The sequence below is a fragment of the Micropterus salmoides genome, unplaced genomic scaffold (genome assembly GCF_014851395.1).
Source record: "Micropterus salmoides isolate LMB-PRFRI ecotype aquatic unplaced genomic scaffold, ASM1485139v1 Ms_hic_scaffold_8, whole genome shotgun sequence".
NCBI lineage: Eukaryota > Metazoa > Chordata > Actinopteri > Centrarchiformes > Centrarchidae > Micropterus > Micropterus salmoides.
Window position 1 is genome coordinate 24857156 of NW_024044570.1, and position 27662 is coordinate 24884817.

Here is a 27662-nt window from a genome sequence, read left to right on the forward strand (position 1 = left end):
CAGTTTTATATCTTTATGTTTGAAGCCTGCAATGTGGCAAAAGGTCAAAGTTCAAGGGGGCCGAATACTTTCACAAGGCACTGTATGTTTCTACTTACTAGTCCAACAAGAAGGCGAGTTTGGCATCTATCTTGCATCCTTTCAGCTCTTTTAGTTCATGGCCAGTCCAATATTTACTCTTGTACGTCTCTTGCTCGGTCAGTCTTTCTTTTTATTCCAAACACATGCTGCAAGAAATGTAAAATGCATGACTCCTTTATGTCCATGGCCTTTTAAAGAGGTAGTTCACCTATTTTACACATGAAGTTCAGTTTATTTGTCATGTGGAGTACTGCTCAGCCATTAAAACATTTTGTATGTGGCTCTGGGAGGAACTTTCTAACGATCAGCAGGGTTATATCGGCTTGGGCTCAAAGACTGCAGATTTACACCAGAAAACCTACAAGCAGGTAATGAAATTAGCACCTGCCAAATGCGGGTAAATTTTGGCAGTGGTGGGTGAAATCGTCGGGCTATCCGCCACTTTGGCGGACATGGAAAATGCACAACAGAAAGACACAAGTTTGCGTATTGTGGCGATTGGCACACAACCCAGTCAGCTCAGGGAATATCAAACCAAACTCAGTCTGGAAGAGTCCATGACAGCCAGTGCGCTGCTTACCAGCAGCACCAGCCAGACTACGGGAGGTAACTCTGGTGTTTTCAGAGAATTGCTAAGCTTGTCTATTAGACGCATAAGAGAGAGTTTTATTTTCTTAGGATAACTTTAGTATTGAAACTCAGTAGTTTGTTTCCTTGCTGGGATCCAGACGAGGAGACTTTTGTTGAGATATGGACTCTTGTGGAGATTTGAACTGAGATACTGATGTTACGTCCCAAGGTCTAGGTCTAGGGGTGTCCTGGATGTAACATAAATGTGTGGCCTCCCACTCTTCCCATTCCCAAACAAGGCCAGCACACAACAAATACAATTTAGCAGTTTTTATTATACATCGGAGATGAGCAGTGCCCAAAACAACAACCAAAACACTAAGAAAACCTAAATCTTTCCTAAACCCAAACCCAAAAGGTAAAGAAAGACAAAGCTCTAAAACTAGGCTTCTAAGTCCAAAAACAGGAGAAAACGGTGCAAACAAAAAAAGGGCTTCTCACTCCTACTCACTGCTAGTAGCTGACACAATATAGCTACGACAAAGGAAATTGCTTCATAGCAACAAAAATGGCAAAGCCAACAAAACCAGGTTGTCATAAGACAATCAGAAGGACTACGATAAACTACTTACAATCTAAGTTGAATATAGTCACAACCGTTCACTATGTACAATAAATACAGACATAACACACAGTCCTCAGGCAGGTTGGGAATGGCAGAGAGAGGGGGAGAGTTCCTGTCAGTAGGGCTTAAGATGGCAGCTGTCATCCAGGTGCCCAATCAGGAGGCTCCAATCAGCTCAACCGGACCAATCCAGTGTGTCCACCTGTTCTCCAGTACCTGCATACACTCACACACACACTCTAATGGAGGAGGACAGCTGACAGTGCCAGGAGAGATAAACAAACAACAAAATATGACCCCAGGGTCATAACACTGAGGACTCATTCATTGATGATTGAACTTTGGGCTTAAAATTGAGCACTGTCTGTATAATACACTGTGGTGAACTTTGATATTATATGATATTATTTAATGCCATAACTTGACTCTCAAATTATCTTTCTGTTAAATTATGCTCATCAAGCAACTTATTTTTCTCTGTCCCTTTCTAATGTGCCTTCCTTCTTATCATGGCTGACATATAGAGTAATAATATATTTTGATCGTGCATCTTCAATTGAAATACCTGCCTGTTAAGTAAGGTGGAGAGATAAAAGACATGAGTCCTTTGAGCATGCAAACATAAATACATTGAACACTGAATTACATTATTGATATTAAATTATAAATGAGCGTCCCGGCGCGCTGCGGACGGTCGGTGATCGTTCCCTCTGGCTGGATGAAGCTCGGCACTCTGGATTTTATGCATGATTCATAAAAAAATAGAAATGAATGGCAAAAATAGCATGTCATGTCTTATTAAGAGGAGCCAAGCTCCCCCGTAGTTCACACCCTCCTTGTACCACAGGTAGTTGTTGAAAGAAGTTTTCATAGTTTGGTATGAGGCTTTGTCCAAATTAGCCAAAAAGACATCGTTGCATGACATTGCTAATGTTGGTTGGCACTAGCAACCTGCTGGTAATCAGTTAATTATAAATTTATTAGCTAACGCCTATGATGTCCCATTAAAATTACCACCTGCTTCGATGTAAATAGGGATATGACTTCGTATACAGTCCAGTATTTTACTTTTTCCTAGTCCAGTGCGGCCCGCCATAGTCAAATCTGTGCCACTACAGTTTCATAATGAAGCAAAAATATTCTCCAAACTTCTCATAATAACATAAAAGGTCTCTAACATGGTTTTGTTCCATTGCTTTGGCAAAGTATCTGTCAAACAAACTAAAATCGAAAGTGCAATATGGATCTGTACCCTTATCATATTGCAAAAGACTTAGATTTAATTAAATAAGTATAATAAGTACAAATAGGATATTAAATCAGTATAAATAAGTTATTTTAGGAGGTTAAAAAAGTAACCAAGTTAGTTGTAGTTAAGTAAGTTTACTCTGAGTAAATTTTAAATGAGCTACTTTTTAGTTTTACTTGAGTAGATTTTTATACCAGTAATTGTACTTGCACTTAAGTAAAAGTTAAGTAGAATCTTTTAGTACTCTTTTCATCTCTGCTTGCCTGCCACAATGGCAGACCCTGCCTACAAGCATACGAACAGTGGCAGGAAGTTTTAAAGAACATGCCATTTGGAAGTCTCATGAAAAATGCCGTTGACCTGCATTATGGGAAATGTAGGATCCAGGGTTTTTGGAGCTTGACCCATACTATACTACACAAGACAGGATATTTTAGCCTCTGCTGCACCATTTTCAACCATTCTTTATTGAGGCATCTGTAAAGGTGCAGAACAAGCCTGTAGCATTTAGTGAATTAATATATATATATGTGTGTGTGTTTTTCCCAACATGCATTGAAATATCTCAGTCATCGGTGTTTTGTATAAATTACTCAAGTGCTTATATCTGCACTAATTTGCAACATCCATTCACAGAGAGCCGAAATCAATCCTGTGTAAGTGAGTACACCATGTTTAGACACTTTATATCTACAGAGAGATGCAGTGGTTTAGGAGGCAGTTTCTTCCTTGAAAAGTTTGAAATTTATGGACATCAATTCCCAGAGGACTCATCCACGCCTAAAATACGATTACAGCAAAGAGGAGAAGGAGAGTCAGCATGCTGTCTAATGAGGAGAAGATGGAAGCGGGATACTGTATATGATAAGAGACAGCTTCCAAGTTGAGGATAAAATTTGAGTGGTACAGTAAATGAGGGCACAGGTGTGTTGGCTTTTGCTGGATTCTCATGCAGTACCACTGAATTTTACACCATCGCTTTGATTAAGAATGGATGACTATGTTTTGCTCTTCTCTTCCATCGTCTTTCTTTTATATTTTTATTTCTCTCTCTCTTTTCATTGCTTTCATTCTTCCAAACAAAGATAGAAAAAGGAGAAAGTGGAATGATGGAAAAACAGATGGGTGACAGGAGAGACAAGGGAAGAAACAGGGAGAGATAATTGGATTGGATGTGAGGAGAAAAGGGGTCCATTTCTAGCTTATATAATGTTTGAATTTTAAAGGTACTTCTGCTGATGTGTGGCTGTGGATGTGCTGCACTACACCTCCCACCCCTGCTCCTCTTAGCCAATCATCACACCACACTGCTGTATTTGGGTCATAGCAACGTGTTGCTGCTGTCTGCACTGGCAGATGCATTGTGCTGTAATCTCCGAAAAATAGGCTGGGAGGAGGAGAAGAGTGAGAAAAGTGGGAGAAGAGAAGGGGTAGTGACAGGAGCGAGGAGTTTTCTCCTTTCCACAATTTTAACCTCCTCTTTTGTGATGTTCTTCCAATACAGTTTCCGTCTTTGCTTCCTTCCTTCTCTTCATGTCAACCTCTCCCACAATCATTATTTTCCTCAGTGTGAACTGTTATAAGGGTTTGTATGTCCTGCAGCTGCCGCAGGAGCCTCATTCCCCATCAGCGTCTGTGATTCCCTCGCTTTTAGTCATGTCTTGATTCACACTGTGCCCAAATCGTCAATGAAGTCTTCTCCTACACTTAAAGTGGATCTGGAAATCACTGGTGTTTAAGGGGAACATCTGAGCCATTGATTTTCCCACCACTCAAAAGCCTCGCTGATATTTAATTGATGGTCCATGGGGAGAGAGAAAGAGGGAGAAGAGAGTGTGAGAGAAGGGTGAGTAAAGGGGGGGGGGCAGATCCATGGCAGATGAGATGAGAAGACATTTGGCTATAGGACCAAGAGAGAGGTGAGACAGAAACAAACAACTGGTTCACTTGTAAAATAGCAGCAAAGCAACTGAGGCACATAGATGGAATCACATTTTCCAGTGTGATGAAACAAGTTGGGACTGAGGACTGTCATTCACCTTTAAATTAATTCATATTCTGTGACACGCTGACCCATGGTGGAGAATGTTGGAGTGACCTAGCTCACTGTCAGCCCAGTGTAATGCAGCTTCCCTGCAGAGCTGTTATAAACATGCTCTTTTTGTCAGAGGGAAGACTAATGGATTTCAGTCTGAGGCTTGATCTGCTGAGCTGACCCTGACCCCCTCTGCTGTACACTATATGTGTTGTGTGTTATGGGTGTGTTTCTCTTGTCCTTACAAATGCCTATGGCTGATGATTATGATGGCACTTGTTGTGATTGCCAAGTAATAAATAGATAACATGTAGTCATTGCCAACTTGCAAAACTATAGCGAGAAAAGACCCAAATGTGAAAAGTAACTTGGCAACAGTAACAGACTTATTAGAAGTGTCTGCTCTTTCAAAGGGCCTTCATCAAAGCCGAGAATGAGAAAAAGCCCAGCCTGTACATATACAACACAATGGCTAAGACTGCACCTCAAACACAGACATTTCAGAATAAAAAGTATATAGTAAAAGGAATAGTTTAACATTTGGCAAAATACAAACAAAAGGTGTGTATACCTTTGTATGTATTACACAAACAAGGTTAAACATGTTAATTAGCTTTATATAGCTTTTTATATTTTTCATGCAGGCATGAAAGAGGTATCAATTTTCCATCTAACTCTCGGCAAGAAAGAGTAAAAGCCTATTTCCCAAAATGTTAAACTATTGCATTAAAACCTGTTAGTAAAGTTCTGAAGTATAAAAAGCCTCATTCTGTCCTCTTACAAGTTTCTGAGATTTTAAACACAACATGTGTGAAATGCTCTTTCCATTTCCTACGAAAGTTAAAATGCCTCCCTAGACATATATCACAAAAACCCAGAATGCATTGCTGCATGTCACATGCAGGTGCCCCCTAACTGTCAACACAGACATTCATTAATCAGCCAGACTGAAACGATGGAAGACTTCACCAAACTTGTGTTTATCAGTGCAGTCTGCCAGTGTTTGAATACTTATAAATATGAATAAGGTTATGAGTCACAAAGAGTTCAGAGTTGTGTGTGTGTGTGTGTGTGTGGTGTTTGGTCTGTTCATCTTGGAGATGGGGGGTTGAGCTAGAACATAATGCTTCCCTGAAGGCTCCTTCATGCAGTTTATTACACATCAGTTGACTACCACCTCTCTCTCTGTTCAATTTATTCCTCTTTCTCTCCCTTCCATCTCCTTCTCTTCACCCATCCGTGCTGCTCCCTCACTTCCAGCACACAGCACTAACAGCCGGTCCCTCTCCTTTTGGTATGGTTATTCTCCCTCCCTCTCACTGTCTGTTTTGCTCTCTCTCTCTCTCTCTCTCTCTCTCTCTCTCTCTCTCTCTCTCTCTCTCTCTCGCGCTGGTAGTGGGTGTGGGATGTGGGGACCACTCCGCGGCTTTCCCTGCATCATTGCTATCTGGTGGCAACGATAATGACGGCAGGAACGAGGGATGGAGGAGAAGAGGGGAGGAGAGATGGAGTGCTCTTCCACAGCGGTTGCCAGTGACTGCATTAAGCGTACGCTGCAAAGAGTCTGATGTGGGACATTGTCATCTACCCTCTGTTGCTTAGTGCTTTCTCCTACACAGAGATAAATGAGAGTTTGTGAATGCTTTTTTGCTCACTGGTGCAGTAAATTACCTGCAGGTGACACGATGATGTGTGTGCAGGTGTAGGCTTTTGCACATCCACATGGAGATGCATTGTGAAAACTTGCCAACTGAGTTTGTTAGACTTCCATCCTCATGGAGCCCCAGTGGACAGAATCCCCTCCACAGGCTCTCCTGCTACTACTTAACCTCACCAACTCTGAGGTAAATCCTCTCCCTTCACCCACCCTGAGGGCAATCTGTTCAGACTTCTCACCCTCACATGCAATAATGTATCCATCAATGCGAGAGAGTCCATGGGTTTGTCGTCATTTTTAATGCAAGTTGGTTGTTGAAATCGATGCCCCTTCATTACAGTTACAATTTAGAAATTGTTAGAATTATTTTCAAATTTATTTTGAAAGTAATGTAAAAATGTTAGAGAGGTATTACAAAAGGAGATGTTTGAACCCATTTCCCCACTTGACTGGCACATGTTGCACCCCATGGGGTGAAGTAGCAGAAGAGCTAGACGGGTTAGTTATTTATCTGCCTGTCTAGAAATAGGTGTATATTTTTAGCAGAGGGTTCAGGCTTTAAAGGCTGTTGAAAATATTCTTCTCTTGTGGTTATCTCGTTTGTAGGTGTGATTTTTATTAGATTTTTACTAACTCTACAGCTCGCTACAATCCTGCTTCCACCTCCTCTCTGTCTCTTTTTGTTTCTGCAGTCATGGGTGAGGTGCTGCAGCAGTTTGGGAATGTTAACAGAGGAGTGCAGGATCACATTGGTCTATTTGTATGTGATTGTGTGTCCTTTTCATATCGTTTTGCTTTGGTGACAAGGGAAAGTAGGAGAAGCAATAAAGGAAAACATGGTGTGACATAAAGTCGGGCAACAATGTCCAGAGTGCTGTGTTTGTTGTCACAGCAGTGCCTTTTGAATTAGTCTGCTTTATTTTGTCACAATTGTCTGTAGTGCTCTGCTGCTGTTTATGTGTACAGTTTTATATGGATGATGTCATAACAGCAACATTAGACAACTTAACAGAAAAAACAAGATCAAAGTAAGTCCACTGTGGTCTAGAATGAGTGAATCTAATCTGCACTCCTCATTGTGTGATATTTCCTTCCATCATTTAATAATTGATGGAAGGAAATGTTCCCCCATCCTCTAAATGTTCTCTCTCCTTCCTTCTCTCTTTTTGAGTCTCTCTGTACCCCATTAGTTGAGCTCTTTTGCTTCCTCTTCTCATACACCACTTAGGCCCATAGCATAAGTACATCCACACATGCAGAATATGCACGCCACAAGTTAAATATCTTCCAGTCTTCACATTTTCCCATTCTCTTTGAAGGATGTGTTTTTTGGCTGCTCTGGCATGCTGTGCTCAAGTCTTCTTTGGTGTAAATATCTGGTCTTTTCCCTCTCCTCTCCTCTCCTCTCCCTCTATCTCTTCTTGTCATTTTCAATACTCACTTTGCCTCTCTAACCTCCTGCTAGGTAAACCCATTGACCCCAGCTTCCACTACATCATACATGGAGAGCTGGTCCTCTTACTGGCTGACCTGGCTTTTGCTCTGTCAGTGTGGATGCATTTATAGAGCTGAGAGTTTGCTCTGAGTTTGAGCTCTGGTCTGTTGCTTGACCTAGCTTTAGTTTAGTACAGCATCAGATTTGTTTGTGCTTGCACATGTAGACACGCGTGTCTTCTTCTGCTTCGTGTATTTGTGTGTAAGAATGTGACAGTTTTGTTTCCCAACATAGTTTCCCTGCCCTGTTTCCCTCTCCATTTGACTAGTTGAAACCCAGCCTCCATGGGCTACTGGTCACGGCTAGCCAGATTGTTTGAAGCCTGGGCAGAAGCACTCAGCGGAGGTCCGGGCTATGGTCAAGGCTCCCAAAAGGTCTTTTAAGTGTGTTCAACAGCTGAACGGGGAAATAAACCATCATTTTCAAAACTGAACTGGGCTACGAACCCAATAGCGCTCTTTCACACTCTCATTCTCATTATGTCCCAGCACTCTACTTTCTGTCTCTCTACCCCTATCATATTCTGACCCTTCCAGCCTTGCTGCTCACATCCCCTGGCTACGGGAGTTGAATGGTGCTCATTATTGAGGCCTTTAGACCAATTCTGTTGGAAATGTGGCTCTCTGCAAGCTGTGAACCAGCTAACTGGCCTTTTCTCACTGGCTCTTTGTTGCTGCCTTGGAAGCAGGGAACTTCCCTCTGCCATCCTGGGAGGGTACAACTCAGACACAGCTGCTTTAGAGTCGGGCACAATAAGCACGGTTCACTGAATGGTGGTCGAAAAGAGAAAAGAGGCATAGGAGGTGAGGGAACGTTAGGAACGGCAAATAAAGATGATTGTAGAAGTGTACATTTTTGAGAAAGAAATAGAGATTCAGCAGTACTCCACACTGATGGTGTTGCACTTCTAAAGGGGTGCCTACACACCCCCAACACACATACCACAAAACATTAATGTCGCCTGTTGCTGTATTAGTCATAACTTTAGATAAGAAAAAAGATGCAAAAACAAAAGAAATGCAATTAATCTACAATCTGTCAACAAGGTGCCACTATGGTTGCAGATGATCACACCGTGAATAATGAGGGGGATCATTGGGCTACTTGCTCAGCGTCAGCAGAGCCTGTATGGATCACATTTGCCTTATGGCTGCATGTTATTTAAGTCTTTTGTGATTTACAAAATGCAAAATTAAGGATGAAATAGCAGAGCAAGTTGAAGGGTAAATGGTGTTGTGTGGGATATTTATAGGAAAATGCCCACTTACTTGTGTTATTTTATAGGTATGCTCTTTATTTTGCATGTTTACAGACATCCCCCATTCAATTTTCAACAGTTCTATTTTCAGTTAAAAGGGCACTGCGGGTATATAAGCTGTGGGTTGCGCTGTGTTTTTCAGTTGGCAGTTACCACAAGAAAAAAGTAAAACAACTGAGGACCAGTCCACTCACCACTTTGTATTTCATTTATTATTTCAGAGTAAATCTTTTCTAAAATATGTCAACCCTTGAATCATCTTGCAGTCTATGAGTGTATGAGTGCACACTTAACAGCGCCACCCATGTACACACACACACACACACACACACACACACACACACACACACACACACACACACACACACACACACACACACACACACTATAGTACAGTAGGTGCTATTTTTTCTCTGAAAGGATACACCTGTTTTCTCAACATTAACATTAGCTGTGTAAAAACATAACGTCCTTTACCTCTGTACTTCATGTCAAGTAACTCTATAGCCTTAGTGTTACTGTATTGTTTGATGGTACAGTGGATTGAAAAATCAATAACTTAACTCCCCCCGTCCTTCTCATCTGCTCTACGTTCAACTTCTCAATTTAGAAATGCATCAGGTGAACGAGCCCTCAGGATTCACAACTGTGACAGAGATTAATAGTTAAAAACAGCAGAGTGGCCTCACACGCCTCTCTGAAGTTAAACGTTTCTAAGTGGATGTAGAAGTTTTAAAAACATGTCCAGGGATAGAGCGTTACGGATATCTGCGGGAAGGAGTTCCAGAGGGTCGGGAGGGTTGGATCTACTTATATCTGGTCATGGTTTATGTCCATCAGCATTACAGTGAAAACAAAGTCAATTTAGATGCAAAAGTTCAGCCAAACATTCAGCCCAAGAAACTCAAGTGGCCAGTTCATTTTTCTGTACATGCACACAAATATTGATTAAGCAAAAAACAATGTGAGAATTACACAGTTGATTGCTATTTTAATGTAAATGTTGCCTTTTCTCCTTATTGATTTTCACTTTCTGTTGCAGTATCCTATTCTTTTAAGACCCCATTTGAAGGTTTTTTTTTCATTTAAGAAATAGAAAAATTGTTTTTTCTTCATTTAGGCCACTGCACAGGTGGATTATAGTTGATTTTCACCACGGGGGGCCCATGAGAAACATTATTTTTTGCTCAGCCACAATTTCTTCCATCTTCTCCCTCTGTTTCTCTCCTTTAGATATCTCTGTGGACAACATGAGCCCTGCTCTCTCTTCAAAGAGGGGTGTGTGGGCAACATATGTGTGTGTCAGTGTTTGCTCTAAGAGCAATCCTCCAAGCTGTGGGTTAATACCAGGAAAGAGAGGTCTATTTCTCTATTAGCAAGGGGCAGGACTGCCTCTGTGTGTGAGCAGGGGTGTAAAGGTTGTTGGAAGAATGATGAGCTGATTAGTCCCCCCTGTGGTGATCACACTTTGAGGAGTGGGGTATACACACACACACACACACACACACACACACACACACACACACACACACACACAATATTCATATTGTAATATCTATCTCTGCCAGTTTGTGTGTATTTGTGCACCGGTATCTATTCATTTTGTTCACTTCTCTGCTAGAAAGACCTTGTTTTTTTCAAGCATTCCTGGGTCTTGACTATCCCACAGAGTGTCCTGCTCTAATGAATGCCAGCAGGTCTTTTGGGCTCTGTGTACAGCGGTGTTGGACTAGATCTCTCTGATTCCCAATTTACTGAGGACACTTTCTCTTTTTCCCCTGGAAAACAGCCATAACCTCACCACCAGCCCATCAGACTGGGAGCAGCACAGCGCCAAATGGCTCTGGATCTGGCTTACCACATCCTCATAGATATGGAGGGTTTCAGTGAAACAGCTCAGTTTAGTTTTTTTTGTAAAATAGACATGGGAATTATACTGGTCAAATAGTTCTGTGTCTTACTAATAGACCCCTTTCATTTTGTCATTATCATTGAAACACAGTTTGAATTTTAAGCTTTATTTGTATCTCATATGTACTTTTAGTTAGATTATGTGTAAGACTAGGTAGACTAAGGCTGATTAAAGATTTATGTTTTTTTATGGTACTGTATCTTATTTCTACTTTTGTACTGTAGTCTTACTCTTGATATTATCCAAGATTCATTCTGCAAACTGCACAGAATCCTAACAATTTAACTGAGGAGATTGATTTAACTCTTGGCCACTGGGGGACATGCATGGTGTGCAGGTTATGATTGGTCATACATAAATGAACCTCCAGATATATAGTATCAGTATCCTCAAGGGAATTGAAAATGTGATAATCACCTTAATATCACCACCTTTCCATGACTATTAATTCTGGAAATGGTAATAGAGAGTTACCTATGACAAATTTTTCAACCCTAATGGCCAAATACTATTGGAGTATTAGATGAGCAATTGCCAGAATTAGAGAGAGAAAGAAATAGGTGGAGATAAAAGACACTGACAACACAAGACTTGTCTTTACCTGCTTTTAGTATCAAATCGGTCCACTAGCGACACACTCTCATCTTTATCCACAGGCCTTAGAATAACACTTCTGAGATAAAACTGACACACTATATGGTTTCCTGCAGTGATTTAATCAATGACACTAGTAGAAATGTAATTATAGTCTTGTCTGTGTTTCGCTTTTGTTACAGTTGTACTGCAGGTTGCAAAGCTGGGTGACAAAGTATGAGATTATACATTACATCTATAATGTATACAGGGATATGATTGTATTCTCTGTGTTATGAGATTGTACTCACGCAGAGTACACATGATTAAATAGAGGATTTGTTGAGATACTGATTTGGTTTGCATTGTGTTTGCATGGCTTAGAGTGTGTATTCTTTCGTGCCTTGTCAGTGTATACAGTCATTTGCATTGGAATCTCTTCCCGCCCCTCTCCCCCCTCTGTGTATACATAATTCCCCTCATTGATTTCTGGCTGGACTATTTGTCACCCACTTACTCAAGTCAAATTAGAAAGCGCTGTTCGTCGTATCCACAATTCAATCGATTAGAGGGGGTGAACCACTCCCAAACTAAACGTAATGAATATAATGCTTAGTGGGGGAAAAAGCCTTCTTGGAGTGTGCGTGTTTGTGTGGAATTAATGGGAAATTTCCAGCTTGACAAAGCATGAGAAATCCGGTATGCGTATGGATGGAAGGATGCTGCGTTGCAAGGCTGGTAGGTGTAATTTACATTAGTGCAAGTCACTGCTTCTGTGGCCCTTTGAAACACACAACCCCACAACACACTAAGCCCCTAGAGATGTACTACATTAAATAAAAACATTCATTTGGAAATAATGCTTAAATATGTAGTATTCTCGCCTCTCTTTCTTTCTTGCTTCGTCACAAACCAGCTTTCTGTACCATAACTGAAAAAATATGATATTTCCATCATTCATTGAAAAGACTTCAAATTCCATTTCTCACTTACCTCCTCGTTTGCCTAAAATGCTGGGTACTTCTCCTGAAAAGCGAATTAATGCCTCCCTGAGTTAGAGAAACTGACTGAAAAATGGAGTTGGCTCAGTGCCTCTGTGTGTGTGGGTGGGTGTGCAAATGTGCATGTGAAAAGGTGAAATGAACTCCAACGTCCCTGTGTTGTCACTCCTCTCCCACATATGGTTCTCGTCATCACTCGACCATCTCTCACAAAGGAGCAAGAAAGTTGACATGGAGAGAGAAGTGCAAACAAATTATTCTGCTTATAGGTAACTTGCAGCAGCTGCACACTCTGATATCCACACACACACACACACACACACACACACACACACACACACACGCACAGGCACACACACACGCACACACTCCTCTTTCTATGGGACAGTGAAAAGTAGTGTTAATGAAGCCCTTTAGTGGAGTGGTCTTGTGAGAAGCTGCCAAACATGAGCCCCATAGCCCCCTTCACCATCCACCCCCACCCCCACCCCCGCACAAGAACTCATTACTGCCAATTAGCCCAGCACTTAGAGTCCTAATGGACCCCGTCACAGATACACACACATTCACTCACGGACACTCAGATTCACGCACAGCTACTGTACAACTGGGAAAACAGCAGCCTAATTTTAGCTGGAGAGCTGGAAGGCTGTGACTCAAGCGCAGGCATTGTGCCATTGTGATGTAAATCCAGATCATAGTATGGATGTTTCTGGTAGTAAGTAGCTGGCTCAAATTCACATGACAAAGAGTCAAAGAAAAACTTGTCAGTGGTGTGCCTCTCCACATACAAGCTTTATTTATGCAGCGTTTTTTTTTCTTAAAGTGGCATCCAAAAAGACATCCATCCCTTGTCTTGTGTGCAATGCATCTCTTGAAAGAATTTAGTGAAATCTCATGTATTGCAAACAAATGGCATTTCAAACATGACTGTACTTGAGCAAACACTTCTGTATATGCATTTATTTGTTTTATCTTATGAAAGTCCCTCCATTTTCTGCCTAGGTTGAGAGATTTTGTGCAGGATAAGTCAAGCAATCTTCACTTGCTGTGTGATATGAGCATGTCTGATCAAACCACTTCACACTGAATCACTGAAATGCCTGTTGCATTAGCTATAGTTGAAGTTCAATGGAGACTGGCATTTTCTGCTCATCTCGAAAGCAAGATTTATTTCCAAAGATTTGTCTCTGTGAGGTTATCTGGATGTCAGTTTCTCTAATCATGTTTGAAGAAAAACTCGTCTCAGCTCACAGAAAACAAGGGAAACTCATCTCGGAGAAGAAAGCGTCGAGCGTGAAGTACACACAGAAAAAACAGTGAAGATAATGTAGCCTGTATGAATCAATTCACCGTTAGGGCCACCAAGCATTAATCCAGAATCCCAGCAGGGGGCATTATATAGTGCATGAGTTTGGGGAATCTAGTGTGTTTAGAAATATAGCTATCATGTAATCCGTGAAACATGATCATTTGCACTTTCTCTTTTTTGTGTGTCATGAAGGAAAACTTATATGAGAGATAGACGGCTATAGCAGCACAAAGGAAGTTGGGGAGAAAGTGAGGTAGATATGAAGGGAGGTATGGGATAGGGAGCGTACAAAGATAAACTGGACAAGCTCAGAATGTTGGAGCTTGAGGAAATTAGCTCAAATTAGAAGAAGAAAGGGGTGAAGATTGAGAACGAAATAGAGTATTGTCCCAGACAGAAGAAGAAGTGCAGGAGGTAATAGAAATATGATTAGCGAGAAGGGATTGCCATGGGTTTTACAGTGTGTGTGTGTTTGTGTGTAGTCCGAGCACAAATCTGCATTATCTCCATGTGACCTTGAGTCTTTTGTATTCAAGTAACAGTTGATAGTGACTTAATAAACGGAAATAGAAAAGAAAGGTTAGAAGGGGGATGGAGCCTGGTGTCTGTGGAGAGTATGTCTACATTATGGTCTGCGTGTGTGTGTGCGCACGCCATACAGTGGTACAGATAGAGAGGGAACACAAGCAGGTGTGTTTTTGCCTGGGTTTGCTTCTGCGTGCGTGCACATACACATAGAGGAGGGAATCCCGGGTCTCTGCGGTGATCTTCGCAGTTCAGTGGGATGCACCTGAGCCCCATTCTCAACCAATCAGACGCTCGGATTTAGATCAGGTGCCTCATGTCAGGTGGCACAGCAGCAGAGCTGGACACATACAAACAAACACACAAGCATCCAGCTATAATTGGTCTTCTGTACCAGTACACATCTGGCGAGGACTCTCTTCCACACATTTACTCTTTTACAAAAGCACTTTGTGGAATGCAGTTTGGGATCAACATTCTTTTATTTTCTTTTTCTGGGTCAAAAGCAGTGTTAGGGATAATGTTTTACTGCATTTAATATTAAATTGATATTGAATTATCAAAATAATATGATTATCCACATCCCCGTATTTTTTAGGCATTATCTTTAAACATTGTCTTTGAGTGTCATGTTGACTTACATGCAAAATGTCACAAAACTTTACTTTATGCTACTGCTGTAGTTTTATTAAACCAAAGCATTGGACCTGTCAGGTCTACTGATAAATAAGATTGAATAGCATTTAGGCTCCTACAAAGAAGTGATAGCAAAAATGAGAGCAGTATATTGTTGTCACCAGGGAGGAATACAAAAGGAGTAGTACTATACAACTGTTTTATGTAACAGTGAATTCAACTGTTCACAAGTCACATTCAAGCAAGTTTCAAAGACAACAATGGAGCTTTACAATAGCTCAGATGGTTTTTCTCCTCTGCAGTGTCTCTGGATGTATATTATACACACCTAGAATCCTAGACCATGTGGTCTCTGTGTTGTGTGCATGTGAGAGGATCTGGTCAGGTCAGTGTGAACAGCATATCAGATTGTATGGACTGGACAAGTGCCAGCCACTGACCTCCCCTCATGACAACACACCACAGCACGCAACATGGCTCAGAGGCAGGAGGACTACCAGAAGGGCAGAGCAAGGGAGGGAGGAGGTGATTGAAGGTGGTGGAGAGAGGAAGCGAGGGCAAGATGAGGAGGAAGACAGGGGCAAGACGAAAATGGACACAGGGAGGAGTGATGGGGTAGGAGCGGAAATGAGTGGCGGGATGAGAAAGAGGCAGCAATGCTTTCAGAATCTAAACTTGCAACAGTTTCAGTTTCTGTGAGTGAAGAATCTATATTGTAGTCTCATGGGTGGCTGGAGGTGATTTCACTGGAATGAGAAGGCAAAAAAGAGAGCAGAGAGGAGAAACACACAATTAGAGCTGTTTTCCACTCGTGTGGTTTCATTCATTTCTGTTTATGATGTGTGTGCTGCTGTTCATATCATATCAAAGATATGCATGTACATACTCACGCTTAAAATGGATGGCCTGGAGCTCTGCGACCTCACTCCATGAAAGTATATGTTTCTAAAAAATACATTGCTTTTTTACACAATGCATGACTAGAAGAAACGTTTCAAGAAGACTTCAAGAAACAGTCATTGCGTACTGTGAAGAAAACAACACCAATTTCTGTATTGTGTATATACAGTATATGTATATGTTTTATAGCTTGCTAGCCTGCAATCATGCTTATACTTTTGTACTGTAACAGCAGCTTTAACAACTTTGATATACAAGCAGATGACAAAGGTATGCGTTGAATCCATGGGCCCAATGCAAGAACATTTTTGTATTCTCATTCTCAAGGCTCTTATTTTTTTGTGGGATTTACTTAACTCTTGTAATTGTACAAACTTGGCCTAAATGGTTTGCTTCAACCTGATAAATTCTATCTGTTCATGAGTAGGCCTGTGTTCATAAGAATTGATCATTAGTATAATCGATGCCCCTTAATTGCTTTGCAAGGCTACGTATTCCACTCCATTTGTGGTGTAAGTTTCATTCCCACAAATGTTAGCAAAGAGTAAAAAAAAGAATTTCGCACAGTATAGCTTCAAGTCCTGCTGTCGGACATAATCAGACAAAAGCAGAACAAATTTAGCACTCTCGAAAAAATTTGAAATATTATCACCACGTGCCAGCTATTTGTCATCAGAGCATCACAGTAACATGAGATAAATAAAGAAGAACAAAGAATGAAGTTAGATGCTAAAAACAGTCTGTAACAGTCTGTACAGATTTTAGACAGCACTCTCTAATGTCTAATGCGCGATCAATCCTTTTAAGAACTTTTCAGATATATAAGACAGCTGTAACAGGTTAATCTCTTGTTGTCATTAGCATTAGCAGAGACTGAACACAGAATTTCATAGCATATTGTTTATACTACTTATAAGTTTCTCATATCTCCCTCTGTCCATACACACAGTCCCTCTTATGTGTACATTTCTCCATCTCCCTCCCTTTCCTCTAGTATTGTTAAAAAAGTCTCACTCTTAATAAAGACACCTGATCATCAAGTCTGACCCATGTTTAACCAACCCAGGTAGGGAGGAGGGTTGCAGTGGAAGGTTGGCTGACGCATGTTGACCCATTCAGATAGACCATCAAGACGGGTTTGCCCTGCGCCACCGTTAAGGTCTGAATGGGGTATAAAACCCAATTGGGACGGGATTTACATTACAGGAGGAGCTGGGGAATTAAATATTCACTCTGCTCCTCTGTAATTTAACCCTTTGTTCCATTTGAACCACAGGGAAATTGGAGGATATGGTTGGTAATAGAAATGGACATTTGACATGGCAAAGCCAAAAGATAAGGCCAAAAGCCTCCCTAGAGGGGCATAAGAGAGTGAATTTCATTAACCTACTATGTGAGGTGAATTTGAGTCGTACTCGTTTTTGAAGTCATAACTCAGTCACATCTGAACACACACACATACACATATTGGGATCATTCAGTATGACTTACACTGAATGACATCATTAGGATATCATCTAACTGGTGTGCATGGCAAATAAATGTCCATAAACCGCACCAACAAAAGACACTTCAGAACTTGCCTGAGAATCATCACGTTTTCACGTTTTCTTCAGTATCAGAGTAATAGTGATAGTTTTGTGTACATTTATAGATACACTACAAACAGGAACTGCTAATGGCTAATTCTGCATACTTTAAACGGTGCCATTTTTGCTGAAATGCTTATGGGCTCTTGCTCTCCTGATGGCTTAAATTTTTTTTTCTATTGTAAAATTGGTTCCCAAATAGGCTTATATTGTGGTGTTAGTATGATTCCATTTCTGAACATTTCTGACTTTCTCCATTTTCAGACAAAATTCTAATTTCACACTGAGCTGATAACAAAAAGAAAAAAAAAAAAAGACGAGCAGCTCTTCCTGAGAAAAAAAGTTTACAAACTTTAAAAAAAGTAAGTTGCTGTAATAATTACAAGGATGAGGGTGATAAATAACCCACATTCTCGCTGCTGACAGGATTAAAATCACTGACAAGCACAGGTGTTGTTAAATCACCCCATCCAGCACTTTAGATTGGTTTTCCTTTAAGTTGTACCCCATCCCTATTTGTTGATTAAACTTAAATGTTTATCATTGTTATAATTATTGTGGATTAAAAACGTAATGTTGAATGAACACCTGCATCTTTTACACAGTAGTAGTCTGTTGTCTTTTCATAAAAGCATCAAACCACACTGTTTAACATCACTCTGAATCATTGCTTCTTATGACTTATGTCCCATAATGTGACCACACCTGATATGACTGTATATACTGTATCGTCAGATGTTGGCGGTTGCTTGCGGTCAGGAACCAGTTCCAGAGTGCTGCTTGTTTTACCCTGATGGATTAGAGAGTGACGTCTGAAGCCAGGGTCGGATTAATCTCTAAAGATACAAGACTCATTTAGATTATACTCTGACACGAACACACACACACACATAGCCTGCGCATATGCACACTCACTCTCTCCGAGCTCACACACGAACACACAGTACATAGACACATTCCACCCACTGCTCCACTGTGTCCCTCTGTGTGTCTTTTCAGTCCATTCCTTCCACGATTGGTGTCACTTTTATTCTATCTCTTTCTTCTGCTTTCTCTCTCCCACTGTTTAATCAGAAAATGTCTCTCTTCTTTTAATTAGCAGTGGTGTTGTTCTCCTCTTCTTCCCCTGGCCAGGACCACTAATATTGCAATTAGCTCCTGTAGGAAGCTGTAAAACCACAGCCTTTGTTCTTCTCTGCGCTGTTCAGCAGCCCACGTTCCAGCATTGCTCCACAGAATATTATATGTGTCTGATGCAGAGCTCCATTTTAATAGAGTAGAGAGGGATAATCAAAGCTGGCCTCATTTCACTCTGTCAGAATCATAACACACATCGGTCTTTTTGGTGTGTGTGTGTGGGGGGGGGGGGTTCTCTTTTCTCAACTGAGAAGGTTTTTTATTTTATTTTCTGCCTCTCTTTTTCCTCTGCTTCTTCAGCTCATCCTTTTTAATCATCTTCCTTCCACATTTCTTCGCTACATGCTGCATCTCTCACTCATCTCCCTTCTGTTTCTTCTGATATCTCTCACAGCGCCTCTCCAGCCTGCCCTTGGGGACAGATCGGAACGGTCATAAAAAACCAATTGAATTTAATGGTGTGACACTACACTGTTAACCTATGAGTGGGCCGACGTTTTACTACGGTCCGGAGCTTGAGAAGCCGATGGTTGTTTTGGTCGTAAACCTTCTGACACCATCACTCTCGCTGCCCTGCAGTCTGGCTTTTAAAGCCAGACCTCATGTGAGTTTTATAGGAAAAGGAAATGTAAATAATTTAGGAGTGTTGTTTAAGGTGGACATGGCCTCCACCTTTAAAGGATTCTGATCTACCTAAAGAGGACTTTTAATCATTACTTTTAAGATGTTACACACTTTTCCTTCATCAGATATCAATGAGTTGCTCATCCCATACATTAAAGGTCAATCATGCCTCAGTTCAGGACTAGTGGTGACCTAGAGTTTTTCTGTCCTGCCTCCTCAGTTATTTTATTGATGCTTACATCTCCCAATTTGCTTGTGTTTGATTTTAATTTTATTTAAAGGCTTTTATTGTCTTTTTGTAACTTTAAATCATTTTGTAACACTATTTTTGAAAAGAGCTTGAACTTACTCCAACTTACTCTGCAATTTCTGAAAGAAATCACAAGCAGTCAGGTGATCATATAGGATTTGAAGAAGTTCCCAAGTTAGCCAAACTTATTTGTAGGAGTAAACGATGATGAACGTTAAAATGATTGCCTTCATTTGTAGTGTCGCACTCAGTTGTGCATACAAAAAGTGCCACAAATTGTTGTGTTACAAGTGAAAAAGGAGAGCTGGAGAGAAAATTCAAACCCTGGTGTCTCTTCTCATCTACACAGCTGGTCAATCACTGCATGAACTGAGTGTGAATGTCGGATTGTCTGTTTCGGAAAGTCGCAGAAGTTGGACAAACTTCTCTCAGTTTTCCTAGATCTCAGCAATTACTTTGATGAGTACAATGTTATCGTGACTGATTATTATGATTATTTAACAATAAAAATAACACCCAAATTGTAGTGAACTAGAATTATTCTTTAATGAACTCTTTTGAGTATGCGTAAAGTTATTCTAGAGCATCAAATGCTCTGCTGTGGAAGGGACAGGATGATCCATCTCAGACTGAGTTAAATAGAAAGTGAAGTGAAGAGAAGAATCATGAGGTGTGTTTATGTTTTTGTGCAAAGTCAAACTTGCGTAGGAAGAAGATGTATTTATTTTTAAACTGTCATAATAATCTGAAGTACTTGGTTTGATTGTATGGTGGGTGTTAACCTATTCGGGGTGTGTGTGTGTGTGTGTGTGTGTGCTCACACACATACAGAGGTTAGCGTGCTAACTCAACATCTGCCTTTCAGGTTCAACATCTGATCCCCTTTCCTTTCCCCTCTACTGAGACTAACCCAACAACTTTTCAAAAGATGCTTCTCTGCCGGATGAAACTTTCTCCCTGTGATCATGGGGACAGAGATGGAGGAATGGGGGAAGGTTGAGGGAAAGTGAAAGAGTGTCACACTGTGCTGTGCGAGGTAGGGGAAAGAGCAAGGGGAAAATCTCTTACATGAAATAAAAATAAAAAAAGAAGACAGCAACATCTGTGCGGGAACTTCAAACACCCTTTGAAAGGCAAAATGTGATTCCGTTCGGGATTCTCTGGCTTGGTAAACAGCCGGGTTTTATTTTGGAAGTCAGTTGAGTGTGTGTGCATGCATGTTTGAGTGTGTGTGTTTAGAAGATGGGTGCTTTGTAGGGGATGAGGGACTGTCAGAGCTGGGATCGGTGGGAGAAACACGTTGAGAGGGATGAGGGCTCCAACTGCTGAGAGCAAAGTCCAGTGATTGGCAGGGATCTAATACAGTATAAATCCACCCTAAACCCAGTTTACTCACTTTTTGGGGGTTACATGTATGCCCTCTTAATCACTGTTTATAAACAAATGTCTGTCTTGAACTTATTCTGTTCTGTTAATCTTAGAGTATCTTGTCTCTTTTCTCTATTTGCTGCCTTCCCTGGCTGTATGGAACCACAACACCTTGTCTCTATGCCCTCTTTTTACTACCAGGTAAGATACAGTCAGCTGTTAATAAATGACCACTTATTAAAAAGATGCTTCTAAACAGATGCTGAACCAAAGATCAGACCTTGAGAAGTATTTGCTTTCTGTTGAAGTGGAATTAAAACTCTTTCATATAAGGTTTACTTTTGTGCCAACCTAACACAGTGTTGCCATGAGTGGGCCTACACTTTTGGCAGCAGCACAATATATCCCTCTCTTTGTGTTAAGGTGACTTAAGTTTATTTTTCTATCCAAGGAGAGAGCCAGACAGAATTCCGTTGCAGGCATATCTGAGAACCACTATGCAATTGTACTTACAAAAGCAATCCGACTAGCAATAATAGTGATGGAAAGGATACAATTATTGACTTTGAAAGAGAAATAATTTGCAAAAATGTCAAGGCAGACACTACAAGCTCTACTCAGATAATTTTATTTCTACTGAGTAATTCCTTATAGATATATGCTATGAAAATAAGAGCAAACACAGACTGTTACTCTTCTTTGTAGAAAACAGGAAAAGAAGTGTTTGAGTTATGTTTTGCAGTGCAAAAAGGCATTAAATTGATGCCCAAAACTGCTGGTTTACCTACTGATAGACAGTCTACTTTAGCTCAGAGGATTGGAGTGAAATAGTAACACATTGCATTAATGATGAATTCTGAAAACTTGGACCACATTTTTCACTCTAATCGGGTAACATTTTATGTTAAAGAGCCTGACAGGGAAATTAGGTGTCATAAAAAGTCTTGAACTGACTGCTGAAGAGTGAGGTATTTCATGCATTAGCTCGGCATCTGTAACAATGAGGGTGCTGTTCGTCAACTTGTCAGTGGGCTTCCAACAGGGCATCTTGTGTTGTCGCCATGGTACTTAGATGGTCTATTGATAGACAGAGCTATGATGGGGAAAAGTATCAATACAGCAACTTGTTGATGTAGTACTTGTTCCCTATCTTTGTATGTATTTCTCTTTTATTTCTCATGACTCTCATTAGCTAATTTGTTATTGTCATTCACATCTAACTCAATTTTGTGTCCCTGCTCGATCCCTCCTTCCCTTCCTTCTCCCATTGTTCCTCTTCATTGGCTAAGGCTATAGCTGTTTGTGTGTGTGTGTGTGATGGAGTGGAGCGAGGCTCTGTAGTGAGGTGATGGTATGTGAAATCACTGACATTACAGTGGTGGTGGAGTGGGGGTGGTGGCGCTTCCACCGCGTTGCTGTCCTCTAATCGGCAGGGGCACCTTGCTCTCTCTGACCAGCTGTTGTCCAGCAACCCTTTCTTTCACTCCCCTTCTCTTCATCCTCATTTTGTAAATGTAAATGCTCCGTACTTGTATAGCGCCTTTCTAGTCTTTTCGACCACTCAAAGCGCTTTTACACTACATCTGCATTCACCAGTCACACACATTCATACACTGAGCCTAAGTGCTCATTCGGGGTTCAGTATCTTGCCCAAGGACACTTCGACACGCAACTAGGGGGAGCCAGGGATTGAACCGCCGACCTTCCGATTAACGGCCAACCCGCTCTACCTCCTGAGCCACAGCCGCCCCAATCCCCATCTTCCCCTCCTCCCACCTCGCTCCTCTCCTAGCAACAATAGTGCTGTCTTCTCATGAGTGTCAGCATGGCTGTGACTCTACGGATCAGTTGGTTTCTGAAGTACATGTACGTTGTGTATTTGATGTACATATTTATTATTTTTCAGCATATTGTTTATCCCTTACATCCAGAAAAAAACACCTCCTTTTTTTATCACACACTCTCTCTTTCTGCTCATTTCTACATCTCTAGTCTCTCATACCTTTTTTCTCTGTCTTATTTTGTTGGCTATTCCTCTTCTCTGTGTGTCTCTGCAGTAAAATCACATTGGCTGGAAACATTTGCAGTGCCTGCAAAAAGAGACCACCATAAAGAGAGAAAGACAGAATGGGGGTGAGATTGAAAGCAATAGGAAAGAAGGACAGAGAGAAAAAAACAGAATCACAAAGAGAGAGAGCAAGTAGTTGAAAGGCATCAAATACAAACAAAGTTACAAGGCAAATGTAAATGATCCTTCTGGCAAAGAGATGAGGAGAGTCAGTAAGAGAGTGAATGAAAATGAGAGAGAGAAAATAGATTGAATGGGGGATAAGGCAAAGGTGCAGGTGAAAGGGAGCCCCCAACTGGATGGAGCTGGGACTGGTACCTAACACCCCATCTCCTCCACACCCTCCTGTTGTTACATTCTCTTTCTCATTTACTCAGTCTGGTCTGTCTCAGACTAGGAGAGTCATCACTTTATAGGGTCCCAGATCATGCATGGATCCTGATGACATGGGTCACTGTGTGTATGTAGATGCTTTTAGGACAGTTTGTATTCCACTTAGAGACACAGCGACAACTCCTCCGACTGTAATCTCCACTCTCTCTCCTCTTTTCTCTCTGTTCTCCATCCCTCTTCCTGTCCCTTCCTATCTTCACTTGAGCGCTGCACCAAGCCAGAGTTTTAAGGCTGTTTGCGTCATTAGCTCCGGGCAGAGTTTGTCTTGTGTGTGTGTGTGTGTGTGTTTGATCTGAACTCTCCACATACAGCGGTTGAATGTTAAGCTCTGACTGCTTTGTGTATTTCCCATTACTGCAGAGGCCAGGGGCGCACACATGCGCGCACACACACACACACACACACGGACGATGGAACTGATGTGTCGTCTTTGCATGTATACAAATTCTAGAAAGAATGCTTCAGTAAAAACAAGTGCACACACCCACACACACTACCACTTCCCTCAGTTCATATTAACCTCTGGTGTGGACCACCCATCAGCGTCCATCATCAACCACTTCTCCCTCCGACTTGTCTCCATAGCAACGCCATAGCAACCCCTCACAAGACGAGTCCTTGACATGAACCCACCCCGCCTCTCTCAAAACGCTACATCTGTCATCAGTGGCTGAGAGGATTGTCCATCAGCCCTCCTGACATCTTGATTGGCAGTTGCAGCTCAGACATGCATGAAGAGTGCATCTCTTTAAAATGAGACGGGCCTGTGAAGGACGAGCATTGGAATGCAGAAATTAGTTTACTTGACCTGGAGTTTTTCCCATCCTGATAGGAGACCTAACAAAGTGCGGCCTTGCCAATGAAGGATAGTAAAAAGGTGTTCAGAGGTATTCAGTCAAAAACGTTTTTATTGTCAATTGATGTAGCAAGTCCGAATCACCTCACACACCCCCATCACGACGTGCAACATGCATCATGTCATTGTGACAGACTTATTCATAGCCGTTATGCCAGGACATATATCCCAGTCCAGTGATGTACAACACCTACTAAGCATGTCAGGATACCTCTCATGTTTGCAAGGGTGCTGTGACAGCTTCATGATCATTAACATGATATATAAAAGCCATCATCAGCCCTGCAAACATGACTAATGTTTCAGGACTGTCTGCACTGACGCTGTGCATTGATACTGTCTGTCTGTGTGATTTGTTCACTTAATGGTACAAATTGACTGTGTTTGGAGTGTTTTAGCAATTCTCGCATCCTCATGACCAACGGAAAAGAGCTCTTTTATCAGTGACAATACACACAAACACACATTTTTTATATAACAGGCAAACACACGTGCACAGTCCTACTCATCTGATGTGTGTACGACAGATGGGGGAGGTGTTGTGCCTGATCAATACATCCTCAGTCACTCTGACTTTATCATTATCATTTTAATGACTGCAGTATTTTCCCCGCTGATGGCCTTCAGGAGGAACAAGACAACACCAGAGGTCTCTAAAAGTTCACTGCTGCTGCAGTCAGGCGCCACGTAGGAGCCAATGACATTTTGAAAACACTATGCAACTAATGAAGGCAATACAGAATTTATTGATTCAATGCTTTAGTTCAACAAAAGGCAGAGTCTGTAATGTCTTGGTGTTTCTTAAATTTAGTATAGTTTAGTAGTAGTATAGTTCTGTATAGTTCAATATTTATACATGACAAAGTGACACTAATGTAATTCATGGGTTAATGTTAGGGGTGAGCTGCCCTGCTCTGGTTTATATAGTATGAGCCTTTATGTAATATCATTTAGTGCTGAACACTATGTGAAATGCTATGTGTTCTTATGTTGACTACCTCACTATATGGTAATATCACTCCACATTAGGGTCATAGCTAATATTATTTTCTTTATGATTGATTTAATGATTATTTTTCCATTTAATTGTTTGGCTTTTAAAAAGTCAGAAAATGTAACATCTTTTTAAATCATTTGCTCTGGCTGAACAACAGTCAAAACCCAAAGATATTCTATATGCCAAAAAACAGAGAAAAGCAATATACAAAGTGACGGAAATATTTCTCTGATTGAGGGATTGATACTTTTGCTTGTAAAGATCAAATGAGAATAATGAAGCAAGCCTTCTAGTCCTGCTATACTGTATGTCTCTTTGTAAAGATTGGTTTTTGCTGTGGATTGTCATGGAGGAGAGTGAGATAGAGGGAAAGGAAGAGAGACAGTGCATGCTATATGGTGTGTGTGTGTATGTGTGCGTGTGTGCGTACTCTCAGCTCTCAGCGTGTATCTACTCCTGCGGTCCTGTATGTGGTGACAGGCTGACATCAGAGTAAAAGCCCCCTGAAGTCGTGTTGAACAGATGTCTCTCTGCTCTCTCAGTTTTCCTGGTGGTGTAATATGTAGACCTGGTATGCTGACGTCTCTCGCTCTCCTTTGTCTGTCTTTCCCTCTATCTATTCAATTAACTCTTCTATTAAATTTTGCTGTTCTTTCCTCAGTCAACATACTTTCCAGACTCCCTTTCCTCTTCCCTTTTTTCGTTTTATCACTTTTTGCCATTCAGGCAGAATATTCCCTTGGCTTTGTTAGACATCTTACTCTCAGATCAGTCTTTGTTCAGTGAAAAGGCCAGGTGAAATGGACTCGCAGTGAAGTGCCCTTGGTGTTCTGCTTTGTGTACTTTCTTTCACTACTTCCCTGTGTGTATGTGTATGTGTGTGTTTGTGTGTGTGTCCAGTTTGTGTGTATCTGCACTTTTTGTGCAAGGCAATGTTCCAAACCCTGTGACGTGAGTCCTGTCTCTGAGAAAGCAGGCAATCTGGGCCTTGGCTTCACTCCAGGACCGCTTTCATTTCCATTCAGCAGTAGGATGTTACTCACTGGAACACACGTGTACACTACTCATGCCCGCGCAAACTCACACACTCAAGGATATAAACGTAAAGAATCACTGATGATTACAGAGAAGCTGAAGAGTGTTCAGACATGGTCACTGCCCAGCTTTCTTTGCCTTAGTAAGACTTTCTGTTTTTGTCTCTTGTATTTTGGAATTTGTTAATTTCTTACAAACTCTCATTTATACATGTGCAGACACACAAACCAGTGTTGTTATTGTAGGAACGCATGATGCAACAGCAGAGCCATCCCTTCTTACTTCCCTTGGGAGAAATGGGGGTGATGGTTCCAGAAAAGCGAGAGACGTATCAGGCAACAACAAAAAGAAGGGGAGTGGGAAGGAAGACTGACTGAGACAGACAGAGAGAGAACGGGCTTTCGGTGGCTAATAGAAATTCCCATGTTGCCTCATTGAAATGCAGCGATGACTTGGGTAATGAGCTAGCTGCCGCTGACGCATTGATTTAGCCAGAAGAGTCGCTCAAATGATCCCACTCCTAGAGAGAGAGAGAGAGAGAGAGAGAGAGAGAGATGTCAACAGCTCTGCCAATGGCTGCCGGCATAATTACCAGTGCATCCACCTACAATGACACCTCCCTCTCCACGGCTTTTTTTCCATTCTTCTACAAAACAGTCTTTCCCCGCCTCTATCTCACCTTCTTCTGCAGCCCCTCCCCCTGGGATGTTCCATGGCCCAGTATGTAAGGTTGTTATGCTATAAACAAGCAAGGTTCACTAGTGGAAGCATATAGTGAGTGACTTGTGGTGGTGCAGGTAAAATGGCAATAAAAAAATCAAGATGTTCTTGTGTAACTCCCAGCATTAAGTATAAAAGCAAGAGAAGAGTGTAACTGGGTGGGAAATCTGTTCTGAGCAACTTATGTCCCTTTAAGATAATATGCAAATAAGTCTGTGTGACTATGTGTTATCGTGCTCTGCATAATGTGCATTTAACATGGATTATGCATAAATGTAAAAATAGAGAAAACAGGAAAACGTTCCAAGTCAGATGAGTCATGTTTACTCATCTCGGCACTTGTACTGGTGGTGTCTCTGAAATGGATAAAAATAAATGTTTGTAAATGTGTAGATACACGAGTGCTTTTGTGAGACATACTGTACCTTAGTTTTACTCATGATGGCACAGTGATGCAGTACCACAAGTTTCACCCACTCAACTCGATGCAGAGCATTAATCAGAGAAGTGTCAATTGTTTTGATGTTTATTTTATTTAAGAAAAGACAGTGCACAATTAATTAAAATGAGCACTTGGGTTCATCAAGTAAATGTGCCACATTTAGCCATACAGGGTGATTTTCATCTGCAGTCCCTGGCAGGTTGATGACATTGACATAACCACAACCTCAGATTATGACAACATGTACTCTCACACACACACACAAACACACACATCTTGTCTCCATTGTTTCTGTGCCTCGAGGTGTTTCCGATTGGACCATACACTAATGGTGAAGCTTTCACACTTTGACCT

General features: G+C 41.3%; 1 protein-coding gene across 4 annotated transcripts in view; it reads left to right on the forward strand.

The window, feature by feature from the left end:
- Window positions 1–27662, forward strand: part of brsk2a (BR serine/threonine kinase 2a) — a 163635-nt gene that overhangs the window by 59642 nt on the left and 76331 nt on the right. The window lies entirely within an intron of this gene.